The sequence below is a fragment of the Cibotium barometz genome, chromosome 24 (genome assembly GCF_041138505.1).
Source record: "Cibotium barometz isolate CiBa-2024 chromosome 24, ASM4113850v1, whole genome shotgun sequence".
Taxonomy (NCBI): Eukaryota; Viridiplantae; Streptophyta; class Polypodiopsida; order Cyatheales; family Cibotiaceae; genus Cibotium; species Cibotium barometz.
This window is the reverse complement of record NC_141069.1, coordinates 24,510,776-24,526,718: the sequence shown is the minus strand read 5'-3', so window position 1 is coordinate 24,526,718 and position 15,943 is coordinate 24,510,776. Positions and strand designations below refer to the sequence as shown.

The following is a 15,943-nucleotide window of genomic DNA, read 5'->3' as shown; positions in this document are numbered from 1 at the left end:
CTCCCTACATCTAAAGTAAGGAATCCCTTCAATTGCATCTTTTTTCTCTTCTTTATCCCAACCCACCAATGTTTAAGACTCTCTTCTCAACAAATTGAAGGGATTTTCTCCTAATTCCATCAAATTAACACACAAATATCCATGTGGAGACTACTCTCCCTACATCTGAAGTAAGAAATCCCTTCAATTGCATTTTTTTTCTCTTCTTTATCCCAACCCACCAATGTTTAGGCCTCTCTTCCCAACAAATTGAAGGGATTTTCTCCTAATTCCATCAAATCAAATATCCATGTGGAGACTTGATGAATCAATGGTGGGATTTAATTTACATGGTCATTACTATAACAAGTTGTGGCATCTCTTGTTTTTCTTTAAAATGCAAAGTGTACTCCAATTTACACTTTGAAAGACTTGATAAATTCAACCTTCATCCTTTGAGCACCAAACTAGCACACACATAAGCATATAGGAAAACCATAAACATGAGAAGCTTCATGTTAGCAAAGTTCTATTCACTCCAACCATAAAGCTCAAAATAGTGAAAATGCTCATACATCAAAAGCAATAAGAAATTTGCACAAATAATAAACATAAGAAACTCAAAACTGAGAGCTTATCATAGACAAATGGATTTGGGGTATACACAAATCCAGTAAAAATTTAGAAGTCCTTGAGACCATCAGCCACCTTGTCCACAAATGAACACTTGATGTTTTCCCTAACACGTTCACAAATCACCACCTCATTTACTAGATGAGATCCAAACCACACAATGAAAAATCATCACATAGTTACACGCACCCTTAGGACTTATTTCTAGCCTTATAAGTGGGATGTTTAACTAGCTTTCCATGATTCAATTACTAAACCCATGTAATCACAAAATGCCTATCCCAAGGTCAATCTATCCCCTATCTATCCTAAGAGAGAAAGACCTAGGTTGGGGGGGTACACAATGTATTACTTTGTGGTTTTATATATATATATATATATATATATATATATATATATATATATATATATAGAGAGAGAGAGAGAGAGAGAGAGAGAGAGAGAGAGAGAGAGAGGATTTGTGTCTTTGCCCTACCATGTAGAGGTAGGGCCCTACCATGTAGAGGTAGATACTATGTTCATCGGTATGTTTTTTTAAGTCCAAGAAATCAAGGCAACTAAATTTGTTTAAATGCATACCCACATACCCCGTTTAATGTTAATGCATTTTGCAACTAGTTACTTCTCTCCACTAAGTTTCTCTCTATAAGGAAAGTTTAATGTTAATGCATTTTGCAACTAGTTACAACATCTCTCCACTAAGTTTCTCTCTATAAGGAAAGTTATTATGAATATTATTTCACTAAATATTCATAATCTTTGTCGGACTAAACCAAAGGACGGTTATTATGAGTACTTCATCTAATATTTTTTATCTTTTGCATGCTCAAACATTAACATAACTAAAGGTTATTAGAAGCTATCACTTATCGTAACTCAAGAATATAGGTTTCCCTTGCTGTGTCTATTTCGTGAAGGAAGGAGAGAGAACAAGACCTTATCGTAAATACTAGTTGGGAACCCGTGCTTCGCACGTACCCAAACCTCCTCTTCCCCTTCCCAAACCTCCGAATTCTTGCCATATGGCAGCTTTGTGAAACCCTTCCTTAAGATAATGTAGAGATGTAGAGATGCATCACAGATTTAGAAAATTCATATAAATCTATATCATGAAGAGAGAATGTATGCTTACCATGCATGTCCTTAAGCCATGTAGACTCAAGAATGTGGGTCTTTTGTAGTGCTGTTCCTGACTGCTCTTCCCAAATGGCACCACCTCGTTTTGAGAAAGGACGTTTGCTGCTGGGCGAATGTAGACAGTCGTGTTTACTACACGAGGATCCTCTACAGTTTTGATCACATAAGCTGCAGCATCCTCCTCTCTCACCCAGATTACTGCAAAGCCTCAAATTATCTCGAAATTAATTCATAATCTAAGGTGTAAACCTTCGAAAAAAATATGGCAAAAATGTTATACGTAGGATTTGACCTTTTTGATTGCCATCACCGTAGATGACCACGCTGTCCGTGGGTGGCAAGAACCGGCCATATTGAGCAAGGCCAGCCAAGAAGTAGCCGGCAAAGTAGTTGGCCGAGACGTAGGTGTAAGGGATCCCCGCCTTCTTCACAGCTCGCCGGACTTGTCTCTTTTCCGCAAACAAATCACCCGCCGGCGACGGACAGTCCACCAGATGGTCCGGATCCATCCCATACTCCGAATGCAAAAACCTCTACACCCACCATTAACACGCATGCAATGCTTCTGAATTAACCTTGATGCCCAATTAATTAATCATGCCTGCTGCATTCATCATGTCACTGCTGATTGCAATAAACAAATCCAATCATGATTATCACCGTCTGCTTTCTATCAGTCATCTACCTATTCCTCGTCGCTATCTAGCTCATGATAAATTAGTCGTCCTAACTCTCATCATTAAATCCTGCCTGCTGATTTTACCTCGATGTTCCCAGCTTCTTTCATGGCCTCTATCAGCTTCAGTCAAGGATTTAATATTCACGTGATCACAAGATTTTTTATGATAATAACACATGTGAACAAGTTATTCACATGTTCTCATGTTACCGTTCACAAAATAACAGGTCACTTGCCATTTGGGAACCCCTTAAAAGCTTGGCTACACATAGGAATAAGCTATTCACATGTTCTCATGTTACCATCTTCACATAATAGTAGGTCAGTGGCCACCTAAGAAGATTTTTTATGCTCGACAAAGATAATTTTTTTAGGCCCTTGTGAAAGCTTTGTGAATATAACATGTGATCACAAGATTTTTTGTGTTATTAACATATGTTATTAACATGTTCACATGGTTTCGTTTACGTCAGTGAAATCCCTGGTTTCAGTTGATCTAGAAGTTTGTGTTCACCCATGGCTGATATCACAATGTCTACTTGCTTCACTGCATCTACCAGGCTGCTATGATCTTCTACGCTGCCCTGCAATTAGGTACTGAAGCACAAAAATTAGTCTCGAAGGAATGGAATAATCATTGGAACATTTACTTTATTTCAAATAAGTAATTTCAAGTATTGCACTACTCACAACTTTGATTCAAGACTGAGGGACGGTGCAGTTGGGGTTTTTTTTTTACCTTCAAGAAGGTAGCACCGGATCTCTTGAGGGACATCAAGAGCTAGGCCTTGTGAATACTGTCCAGTTCACTCACACTATATATCACTAACTAACTACTTGCTTCCGATCTTCGCCTGCAGTTGCTTGCTTGAAAGTTGAAACCGCCACCTTAGAACAATGGCTACTGCTGCTGCTACTGTGATTGCTGGCGCCGACTTCTCAGTAAACCTGCTTACCGCCTTGTTGGGCACTACGAGTGTGGACCGCAAGATCACAATTGGGCTGTATAACAACTCCAAGGATGAGTGGAGCGCACCTCGCGTGCACTTCGTGTCCGGCACCTCCGCCGATGCCGGCCTTCCTGGGGCCATCCCTGTAGACCATGTGCTCTTGTTCGCAGCTCGCAAGACCAATGGCGCTGCGCGAGGCACCGTGGGCGTCATGACCTTCCGGGCGGACGACGAAGAGAAACGTAGGGTGCCCAGCATCCAAGCTCGCCTGGGCGATGTGCTTGCCAATGTAACCAGTAGCGCCAAATATCAGCACACGACCGGGCTGTGACATTGCTTGTACGAGAGAGTGCGTAGGGAGGGCGCGTTGTCTCTAATTCCGTAGAGCCACACGTGCGCACTCGCACACTTTCTCGCTCTCTCTCTCTCTCTCTCTCTCTCACACACACACAGACGCACCCACTCTCAAGTGGGAGAGCGTGCGACAAAGCGCAGTGCGCCTACACTCCCTAACACTGTGCCTTTCCCTTTGGTGAAATAGATACCCCACCAACACAAACCTTACCTGGCCGCGTGAGCTTGGATTGAGAGACGAACTGCGCATCGCCGTGAGCGTGGAATCAAAGTTTGAAGCTGCTACAGTGCGCGCAAAACGGGCGAAGAAAATGAACACATTTTAGTTTTTGCCAAAATTCGCGATGCATAAACGACCCAAAAAAAAAAGGTGGCTTATGCATCGCAAGTTCGATGCATAAACCACTCATTTTCAGTTTGCAAGGGTCGCTACAATGGTGGCATAAACAACTTTAATTTCAAGGTCGCATAAGCATCCACGAAAGCGACCCCCGCTATTTTCTTCATATTTATATGAGGGTCGCTATGTATAGACCATTCTTGTAGTGTGGCCAAAAGGAAAACCATTGACGAGAACAGTCATATCCATATCTATCTGCGAGAAGACGTATAAGATAAAATCACAAAATCTGCACACCATAGACAAGGACGACCGCAAGAGATAAGAGACGTCAATAAGAAAAGAGTCCTCAAAATAGCGAGACGTGGGATGCAAGATTCATTGATAGACGCTTGATGAAAAAGCTAGATTGGTCGTTTTGCTAAAAATAGCAAAATAATAAGAGACGCTTGACGAAAAAGCTAGATTTGGCGGTTTGCTAAAAACGCTTGACGAAGAAGCTAGATTTGGCGGTTTGCTAAAGACGCTTGACGAAGACGAAACCTGTGTACTCACAAAGATGCTTGACGAAGACGAAACCTGTGTGCTCACACAAAGAACCTGTTTGCTTATTCAAAGAACCTGTTTTGTTGTTACAGATGCAGTTTGCCTGAACTGTCATAACTTTTGACTCACAACTCCGTTTGACAAACTTTTTTGATAGGATTCACCAGCACAATACAATCTACGCACCTGCACCAATGCGATTAAGAAACAACTCTAATTACAACAAGTTAAGCTATAAAATCATGTAGACAACACATAATCAAAGAACAATCTTGTAAGACATGAAATTATAATCATGAATTTAACAAGAAGACATAGATGCTTCTCTTATAGATGCTCTGATACCATGTTAAAATGTAGAGAGAAAGAGATGAGACAAGAGACACATCATGTACGCTCCCAAAGACTGATTCATATTGAGGACAAGATACATATATATAGGTGAGACCAAGTTAGGTAGAGTGAGCCATATATAGAGCTCCAACAGAATGTTCCCGTGGAACATTCCCCCCTTCCTAAATCGTGCACGTCCTCGGGCGCGGTAGAAACAAAAGCTGCAAAAAACAATGGAAGACAAGTAAAGCCTTTTATTGAAAAAAAACTAGCAATGATAATCTCACACGTGAGCATGCAAGTGAAAGGCCGATTAGAGTTTTAAAGAGTGCTAAAAGAAGCGAGTAAAGACTAGTCAAAGTGAGACTAAGTGGTAGATAGTGCTATGCAAAGGCAAGTGTGCTTGTACGCCGCAGGTTATGACCGCAGTCCCAATGACCTATAAGTGTTTAAGTTATTCCTAAGTGGCAACCCTACTCCTAAATACAAGCCATGGTGATTGGACCTTTCTTGCTTTTAAAAAAAAATAAGTTAAATTGTGTAAAGAGCAGAAGATTAAAGAGAATTATTATTTTTAGCTTGATAAAGAGGAAGGTTCTGTCCCAATGAGACCCAAGCAATGGCCAAGAGACCTCTGCCAAGAGAAGCCATGGTGATTGGACCTTTCTTGCTTTTAAAAAAAAATAAGTTAAATTGTGTAAAGAGCAGAAGATTAAAGAGAATTATTATTTTTAGCTTGATAAAGAGGAAGGTTCTGTCCCAATGAGACCCAAGCAATGGCCAAGAGACCTCTGCCAAGAGAATCTAAAGGTCGCTATGTATCTCAAGGGTGATAGACCCTTTTCTTTTTTTTTGACACTGAGGAGTATCCCATGAAGATGAGGGCATCGGTATCGAGGGCCCATAATGTACCCAAGAGTCCTACCAACATCTATCAAGGCGATAAAGTCCTTGTAGATCTTCTTCTTAATCTTTTAGACGTCAGTGTTCACCCCATGGAAACCAAGGCATCGGCCCCAAGGTGCTAAAACAACCCAAGGTCCTACCAAGCATTCCACATGGCCGTAGACACGTCATGTCTCAAGTCACTTCTATATATTTTTTAGGGCATGCGTTTCGTAAATTTTTGTTTATCGTAGCACCTAGCCCATACCTAAGAGGTAGCTACCCCACTAGGGATAACTAATATACTTCTAGAGCATAACAACTTGGCATACTCCGTTGGTATATATCCTACACCATCTTCAAATAGAAATACCTTCTACTAAGTCCTCTAAGAATCTAGAAATCACTCACCACATAGTAACAACTAATTTAAAACTTAAACCAGCCAATTGTTTGTGAGCATGCAAACAATATATTCAAAAGTGAAAAGCACATAAAGAACAAAAGATTATGATTTGAATACACCTATTGTAGTGCTCTTTGATGCGGTGCGTTTGGCTTGATGCACTGCTGATGTGTAGATTGCTTCTCTTTGCTCTTTGTAAGCATTGCATGTCTCCCCCCTTCCTAATTTGTGTGCATGGTAGGTGGACTATTGGAGCATGTTTGTATGTTGTTTATCTGAGATCTCTGCAAAATGTCTTATTAACAAACAAGAAAAGAAAAGAATAAAATTTGTTATTGGTGCCAATCACCGAATATAGCCGAGGGGAAAAACCCAGTGGGAGAAAAGTGCCCTGGCTTGTTGATATTATTGTGGAGTTGATGAGCTTATCCTGGCACTGGCGGTGGATCCCTGTCCACTTCTGCTGGAAAGATTGTATCAATCACTTCAAGATGCAAGGATAACCCTGTACAAAAGCTGGCCTCTGGAGAAGGTGGTAGAGGAAGGAGTGCTTCCTTGCTAAAATATGGCTTTGGTTCTATGGGAAGGTTAAGCAGACAATGCCGATTTTGGAATTGCTCAATATAGGTGCTCATAGTGATCCAAAATTGACATGTTGAGGCTGGGGAAAGAAGGGCTTGCAAGCTAGGTGGTTGCAAGTCATTTATGCATGTATCCCTCCATTGTTGTGCTTGAATCTCCTCAGGTAATCTACGTTGATTTGGTCCTCGGTCTGGTACTCTCACATCAAGAAGGTTATAGCGTTGGGGTGTAATTCCCACAATTTGTTTCATTAAGCCCGTGCCATATCGTCGAAAGTAAGAGCGGCATAGCCAACAAATGTGTGAAGCTTCTCCTAATACGAGTCGTGCACACTCTTGACAATGTGAAAATGGATGATGCTGTTGATAGAATAAAGTGACAAAGTGATGCCCACAGCAAATTTCACCTAAGGGAGCATAAAAGTACCTAGAATGAGTTTGAAAAGGAGAAGCACTATAACCCCCGCGATGTTCAGGTTGAGTACTATCAGGGTCAATGCCTGGTGGACATGTATCTCGCCAAGTATCCATCAAGAGGTATCTGGGCGTAGAACAATGAAATTTAGAAACTTCAAACTTTATACACTCATATTATCCATCATTACAATCTCTATCAAAAATAATGTAGATAAGATCATCTTAAAAAGAACACAATCCTGTAAAGGCAGAAGGAACCACATTAGTAAAAGTGAGACTATTCAAACACTGATCTACCAAAGAGCTTTAATTGTAGTGTTAATGCCTTACCTTTGGTTTTGGGTATGTCCTTCTTAAGAGGTGGGAAGGATAGCAATTGTCAAGGAATTTGAGCAAGATAAGAGGATTTAGGCAGTGAATTGCTAGAATCTATTCTCAAAGGAGACTCATGTAAAGTTGGATTCGTCTTAGGTACACAAGTTGATGGTGGAAGTGTGTAACATTGAAAATGATTGAACACCTCACCCTTCTCCTTCATGAAGTATATCCACACTTTCCTTGTGTGGTCATCAGTGCATTTCTGCTCACATTTCTGTCACGTGGAAATACATGCTTTGTTTGGTTTCGAAACTGGCATGTTTCACATATTTTCTGCATACCTTCAACTTTAAACTTTGGCAGCCTTGTCATAATTCCTTAGTCTGCATAGACTTCATTCTCTGCACATTCACATGTTCAATTCTTTTATGCCAAATGTCTGTGTCTGTAATAATTTTTGAACGATTTGCAAACATCGTAGCACTCACTTTAGGCATGTTTACATTTTAATGTAAACATTTTGTCCACTCTGTTGCCTTTTGTAACCAGCCTGCACTTGTCTTTAAAGTCTTTAACATAACAATCATCATGATTAAAACGAACTGCAAACCCTGTTCAATCATCTGGCCAACTGAAACCAGATTCTTTGTTATGTTCGAAACATGAAGTACATCTGCAAGGTACTTCACTTTGCCATCCTGCATAGACAATGGCATATCTCCAACATGGGCAATTGGATGAGCAATGTCATCTCCTGTTTTCACAAAACCTGGTCTTTCAAGGTTTTTCATCTCCTTGAACCACTCCCCATGACTTGTCGTGTGGTTCAAAGCACCTGAATCAACATACCATACATCATCTTTATGTGCTGCTTCAACATTTTCAGACATGGCATAACGACATGCTGCATAACAAACAACCTTTCATTATCCTCATTGTTTCTGCTCGAGGATGCATAGTTGTTTTGCTGTAATTTTTGATTTTGCATGTCAGCCTGCTTTGTATAAAATCTGCCTGCACATGTCTAGGCTTACCACAATAAAAAGCATCCACGTGTATCATTATACTGCCTTTGTCAATTTCCATGACCTCTTTGACTCTCCCCTACCTCTTAATTGACCTCTTTCACCTACGTATTGTTGTTGTGAATTCTGGGACTATTGTTGTTGTTGTTGCGCTGGGGCCATAATTCTGATTACCTGTTTGGCCACCTCCACGGCCGCGTCCACGGCCTCCTCTACCTCGTGCTCTTCTTGAACTTGTGTAGAAGGCCTGTTGCTCTGAACTGTTTTTGTTTTGTGAAGACTTTTGGTCTTCACCTAAGCTCTTCTCTTCTATAGACACCAAATCTGTGAAATTGGGAATATTTTCTCGAGTCTGAATAGACGTCTTGAACGCCTTGTATTGTGGCCCGAGACCATGTAGACAGACTGCCACCTTATCATCATCATCTACTGAAACGCCAATAGATGCAAGGGATTCCACAGTACCCTTGATCTTCAATGCATAGTCATTCATAGACATACTCTTTTTCTCCACAGTATGAAGTTCATTCTTCAACTGTATCTTTCATGCCTTGGTATTCGTTTCATAGAGTTTTACCAAGGTGTCTCACGTCTCCTTGGGGGACATCCTGTATGTGCCCAATCATGGTGTCCTGTATACTGATAGAGAGCTAATAGTAGATAACTTTTCTGGATCCTTGGTTTCAATCCTTGAACTCTTTTACATCTGCAGCAATCGGATTGATCTCTGGTATCTCCGGTGCCTCTTCATGCTCACTTTCTATGTAGTCCCAATAATCCTTTCCCATCAGGAATTTTGGTCAACCTGAACCTCCAAGCATGAAAGTTGTTCTTATCAAGCTTCTCAACAACAATTTGGTTTATGCCATCATTTGACATCTTGCCAGACACAAATTTACCAGAAACAGCACTCTGGTTTGTCTTGCACAAACTGCTATATGCGGTACTGTACTATACTTAAATGTCACAACCAGTGACCTCAATGTGCATACATACACCCAATGGCAACTAATGACCTCCTTGCAGGATACACAATGTCTGCACAACCAATCTGTCTTCCTGTAGTTCTTAAAACAGAGTTCTGTATAGAATTGATGACTGATCCGCAGTGCTCGAAATCGCCTGCTTTCTGAAAAACGGACGTTCTAACGCGCCCGAAACACGTTTTCGGTCCCAGTTTGTTTTTTGATAGATAGAACAATATAGTTGTCATATAGCTTTACTCCCGCGAAGCAAGCTCCTCAGTCAGATATTGTTTGTCGGTGCCTCCCGTAGAGCTCCCGACAAGGGTGTAGTCGCCAACACAAATAGGAAGAGTAGATGAAGCTCTTACCCTTGTACTTCTTCCTGTGCTTTTCTTGCTTGCAGCTCAGCCCTTAGCATGAACCAGGCTCCGATACCATGAAAAGATGTAGGGGAGGAGAGAGCTTGAGCTCTTGCAAAGCACACGCACACTCACAAAACCCTAAAAGAGAGCACACAAGGTGAGAGGCTGAAAATCTTCTTCTTCTTCACACAACACTCAACACACCATCATATACAAAGATAAGAGTCCACACATATGAAAAGGTACTCAACCAAATACATACTAGGGTTCTCTATAGTGTGAACCCAACTAAATGATCTGGCACTATAACTATGCCAGTCTCTAGAATGACAAAGCTTGTCATCCCACTGGTTGCATCACACATGCTCTCATCAACCATGCCAGTGGTGTAAGGGTGGAACCTATCCCCCAGGCGGGTCATTAATGTCCACCGCCTCACTAGATGAGCTCGATATCTCAACAAAATTGTCATTGTAAGGGGAACACATACAATTGTAAGAATTTTCCTCGGAAGAGAAGAAAAGAGGACGAGGGATATACGAACCATCTTATGTAGTTCCATATATTGACTATGCGAGACTAATTCCCAAAGACCATGCACGTCCTATAATGATGCCAGTAATGGATCTTGATGTTCCACCACTTGTCTAATATTATGATGATGTACTACCAAGGGCTACATCTTCAATAATACTTCCTCTGCAGACAATGTCTACTATTGATGTTTTGGGAATGGCAACAGAACTAGGAAGAGGAGTAGCTATTGAACTAGCAAGAAATTTGAGAGAAGTAGGATGTGGGGTAGCTATCTAACTTGTAGTAGGAATAGATTTGAGAACTAATCAAGTGAAACCACTTTACATTACCAAACTAATGAGACCAAATTCACACATAATGGTGACCCCATCCAACATTTGGAAACGTTTGAGAGAATTTGTGAGACGTATGAGTTTGACCCTGTTCGTGAACTTATCATGATGTTGGAGAGCACCCTAGAGCAACGCAAGATAGAATTTGGTAGTTGAGGAAGAGCTATGTGTTTCCAAAAGTTCCATATTTGGTCATAAGCAAATTCTATGGGGCTAGACAAAGCAAGAGGTGGATGGATTAGTAGTTCAACCTCTTGCATTTGATAGTGTAAGCACTAACATGAGAGTAGGGCCCCATTTGCAACAAGTTGTGAAATTGATCCTAACTGGGGAGTGGCAACAATCAATCTAGTAGATGTGAAAAGGCCCTAGGATAGAGATGGGCTTTGCGAATGCATGCTCTGTTGTATGCACAAAGCACCTTTCTATAGAAGGTCTAGGAAAAGGGATTCGGTTGGACGAGCTTGTGTCTGATCACTAGGTAGATATATATGCATGGATGCATGGTATTTGTAAACCATACCTTAACATTGGGCACTTCCCCTACATCTTGATGGGGGCATTGTGGATAAATTAGCTTGACGATTAGGTTAGCTAGTGTAGCGGACACAGCATACGCGGCTTGCCTTTCTTGGGTCAATGATGCCACTGTACCGAAATGGGTGGGGGCACGCATGCTAGTCATGAAGGAGTTTGAAAACTTATGGGAAAGATTTATTGGAGGCATGCAAGCCCTTGTATTAGGGGTTTGTGTGCTTTCATGAACACTATCTTTTCCAAAGAGCATGATCAATTATCTCTTGTACTTATGTATTATGGTGTGCTAAGGTCTTAATAAGGTATATATAGGGGTTTGCGTGCTTTTCCAAAGGCAATCTTTTCCAAACAGCATGATCAATTATCTCTTATACTTGAGAGGGAGATGAGATTTCAAAGCAAAAGACGAAATATAAAGAATGCATGTAAGAAAGTAATATTAAGATCTACAAAAGACCTCAAGGATCTATTAGACCATAATTGGTACAATGATACCATGAAAGTAATATTAACATCTACAAAAGACCTCGAGGGTCTATAAGACCATGAGTGGTACAATGATAGAAGACCTAAGGGTTGATGAGACCATGATACCATGGATATAGTGAACCAAGAGAAAAGTAGCTGAGAGAAAAGGATAAACGACTATCACTAGTGTATGCAGATGTGATGCTAGCATGTGACCATGTAGTACAGGAGAAAACACTCGTGATCAACTAATAAGGATATCCTCCTAAGCCCCAATATGGATCTAGTGGCTGAGAGAACGTGTGGTAGAAGCATGTCATAGCATCAAAGAACCTCCTTGGATCCGCAGCATATGTCCGATGGAGGGTCGTGATGCTGTATGTTAGAGATGTATGTCCTACAAAATAGATCAAGATCTCGGGTGGAGGACTAGACTGCTAGTGTGGGTGGTGGGCTCTAATGTGGAGGATGCATGACAATTGAAAAAATCTGTAATGATGATGTTGGGTATGCTACTTGGTATGTTGTCTCAGTAATGCATTCCTATGATGTTTGACCTCTAGTAAGTACATGCCTAGGCATCTCATCATTGAACCGCATCACTTGTGCAAGTGGACTAAACCCCTCATGGATGAGGCAATGGAATCTCCCCCAAATTTCATAGGAGGCCAGGTAGCTAAGCATGTAGCTTCCACCTCCTTCCTTTTGCTTTTTCACAACCTCAACCCACTGAGGGGATGCTGCTTCTAGGTGTGTTTGGAGTTTTACATCCTCGGCTTTCAAGTGTTTTACATCCACAAGGTAGCTTGCACATATATTTCACCTTCCTCCAATCCCTTTACCTGTATAGAGGTCTTAAGCTCCTCCAAATCTTGCTAGAGCTTTCCATTTCTCTTGGAGTTCTATATATATAAATGGGGAAACTCGTGCTAGAGTTCTCTGATTTTCTATTTTCATTCTACACCTTTGGTCTTACTGACATGCTTTCCTTGGAGACAACCAATTCCATTCTCATGGCTTTCATTGATTCTTCAAAATGCATTCTTTCCTATGCATAGGTCCCTTTTAAAGACTTGAATCTCCCTTTCCATGGCATCAACCTCTTGGAGGCCCAAGATTTCACCCGAATAACTCTACTTCATGCCTAATCCATCCTACCCATAACTTCTTCTTTGGCTCCCCATATCTGGATCCTTGCCATCAACTACCACTCTTATTAAAATAGGATCCCAGCTCCATGAGCTACCACGATAGAAAAAGACAAAGCACCCAAAGAAAAAGAGAGAACACCATAACCTGATAACTCAACACTCATGGGAGCCAAGATACCCATCACAGTGTCTTGACAAAGATGCTAGTGCTTTATGAACATTGGCATTGACGTACAACATCTCGGAGCGCAAGCAGTTTCCATATGTGTTACCTCCTCGTCCCTCTAGAATTCCCTCCTTGCCACTCTCTTACTAACACCATTGTCTTACTAATGCCTCCTTATTAATACCACCTACCATGTGGATAGTGGTCATTAAGTATTCCATGGTAGTCTACTCATTTAAGTACTTTGACTCCTCTAAAGAGGACGTTCCATTGCAAAGGCGACAAACATGAAAAAACACCAAAAACAAAATAAAGAGTACTACTGGGCCAATACAAGCAAGCCAACTCATAAGTGTTAGAAAAAGTGATCTATGTCATATCATAGACAAGGTCAAAGGGATGTGGATGAATGTGGTGAAGGCTAGGAGTTATCCCACATGCAAAGGCAAAGCCCATATGGTACTTGGACCTATATAAAGGGTCTTTTCAATGTAATGTATCACAACAACTCATTCTCAAGTACACAATCTCTTGGTCAAGTAAGTGCATCTTGTGTTGCTTTGTATTTCTCTTTGTCATTTGTTTATAATCATGTTTAGCATTATGTTTGAGCCTCCATAGTCTAGCCCTAGATCCATGATTTCCAACATGGTATCAGAGCCTGGCAGGCTATGGCTTAGCTTAGTTTAGTTGTTTTGCCATTTCTCTTCAATATGGTGCCCGCAAAAGGAAGTGCCATTGAGAAGAAGGAATAACAAAATTATTGCATTAGTTTTTGCATCATTAGGGTTTCCTTAGGTGTTGTAGGTTGCAAGCATTCCATCGCCAACACGTAGAGACAAAGAGAGAGAGGCTAGAGGGACCTCCCTCCTCAGCAATAGTCAGCAGCCTCAGCCCAGCAGCACAAGTGTTGTGCCTGTGCCCATCATCATCGTTTAGCAAACACAACAAGGTTTCTCTCGGTTTACATTCCCTCACTACTTCACGTAGTCATAGCAGCCAAAGCCAAAGGTGCCTCCATTCCCTCTTGACACGTGGCAACTAGCTAGCAAGGCTGCCCACGGCAGTTACAGCGCACTCCCCTGAGAGGTGCCATCATCGCTTCGCCGTCAGTGTCCCAATCTCCATACTAAACCCACGATAGCAGTGCGCCTGCATCATCACCACCACCACCACTGCGTCTACAGAAAGGCCGTCCCCACGAACTTTCAGTAAAGAACAACGCAAGAAGCTGACGGCAGTGAGTTAAGTGATGATCAGCACCCAGCACATCTTAGAAGATTACACAACAGCCGGAAGAGGGAGTGCTTGAAGAGAAGCAGGCGATGCAGTTGACCAGATCTAGAATCGGCAGCGTGGAGCTCCTGACAAATCCGAAATCAGCGCAGCAATAATCGGGCGATGCCGGTGGGCCGTTTTCATTTGAAATAAAGAATTCTTATTCCTTATTTTGAGACTAAGGTTGGAAAAAAAAACTTTAAGAGGTTGTTCATATGGTACTTAAGAAAAGAGCGTATCTTTTACCTTTTTGGAAAATTCTCGGTACTATGTGGATGCCACAATGGAATGCCCACATGCATTATGAAGATACCTCAAGGATGGGAATGCATGTACGTCCAGTCTATGTGCAATGTCAGGACGAAGAAGATGCTATGCAGAATGAAGATGCAAATGAAGATGCAGACAGAGATGCAAAAATGGATGAAGACAAAGACGAAGATGTCAATGAAGATGAACAAGATGCTGTCTATGTTGATTATTATGTCATGGCTCACATGTCATAATGACGAATGAATTATGCCCTCTCTTACCCAAATGTATGGACACCTCTAACCACCAATGATGTAGGTTATGTGTTATTATGATGCCCACAATATCTCTCAGTAGGCCATGTAGCCCTCAAGGGGGGATTGATGGGGAGTTGGATCTCCATGACCAACAAATGATGATGATGCCCATGGATATGATGATGATGATGCTATGATGATGATGGGGTATGGGAGAGGAATGTTTTCATGTAGGAATGTTTTCATGTCATGTTATTTTCTTTTCGCAATGTAGAAGCTATGCTCCCTATGAGCGATGCTAATTTCTTTTATGTACTGTAGAGCTATACTCCTTATGAGTTAAGATTTTTCTTTAATGTAATGTTAGAAGCAAGGAAGGGCATTATGATATGCCATGATCAAGGAAGGGTGTTAGAAAAAGTGATCTATGTCATATCATAGACAAGGTCAAAGGGATGTGGATGAATGTGGTGAAGGCTAGGAGTTATCCCACATGCAAAGGCAAAGCCCATATGGTACTTGGGCCTATATAAAGGGTCATTTCAATGTAATGTATCACAACAACTCATTCTCAAGTACAAAATCTCTTGGTCAAGTAAGTGCATCTTGTGTTGCTTTGTATTGCTCTTTGTCATTTGTTTATAATCATGTTTAGCATTATGTTTGAGCCTCCATAGGCTAGTCTAGCCCTAGATCCATGATTTTCAACAATAAGAGCCAATACGACTAGCTGGATACTTAATTGCCAGTACTTCACTAACTTCTTTCTATCTTACTAACTTTGCCACCCCCTCTCATTTTTGGAGACAAGAAAACCAACCAAGTGCGACACTTCTTAGCGTGCCTCGATAACCACTTTCCAATCATGAAGATGCGATCAAGTTTAGGAAGGGGAGTAAGTTAACCACATATTGGCCACAAATATGTCCGCACACTGATGAAATGGGTGTCTGCACTATATTATAAATCTGGTCATTTGATGAGAAAAACGCCCTAAAGACGCTCTTCCCAAGTATTGAGCTTTGAAGAAAAGACAACATGATCTTGGTCAGTTG

The 15,943-nt window shown here is 41.3% G+C and overlaps 1 pseudogene; it reads right to left on the bottom strand.

The window, feature by feature from the left end:
* Positions 1-261: 261 nt before the first annotated feature.
* LOC147625063 (bifunctional pinoresinol-lariciresinol reductase 1-like) lies at positions 262-3,732 on the bottom strand (annotated as a pseudogene).
* Between the last annotated feature and the right edge of the window lie 12,211 nt (positions 3,733-15,943).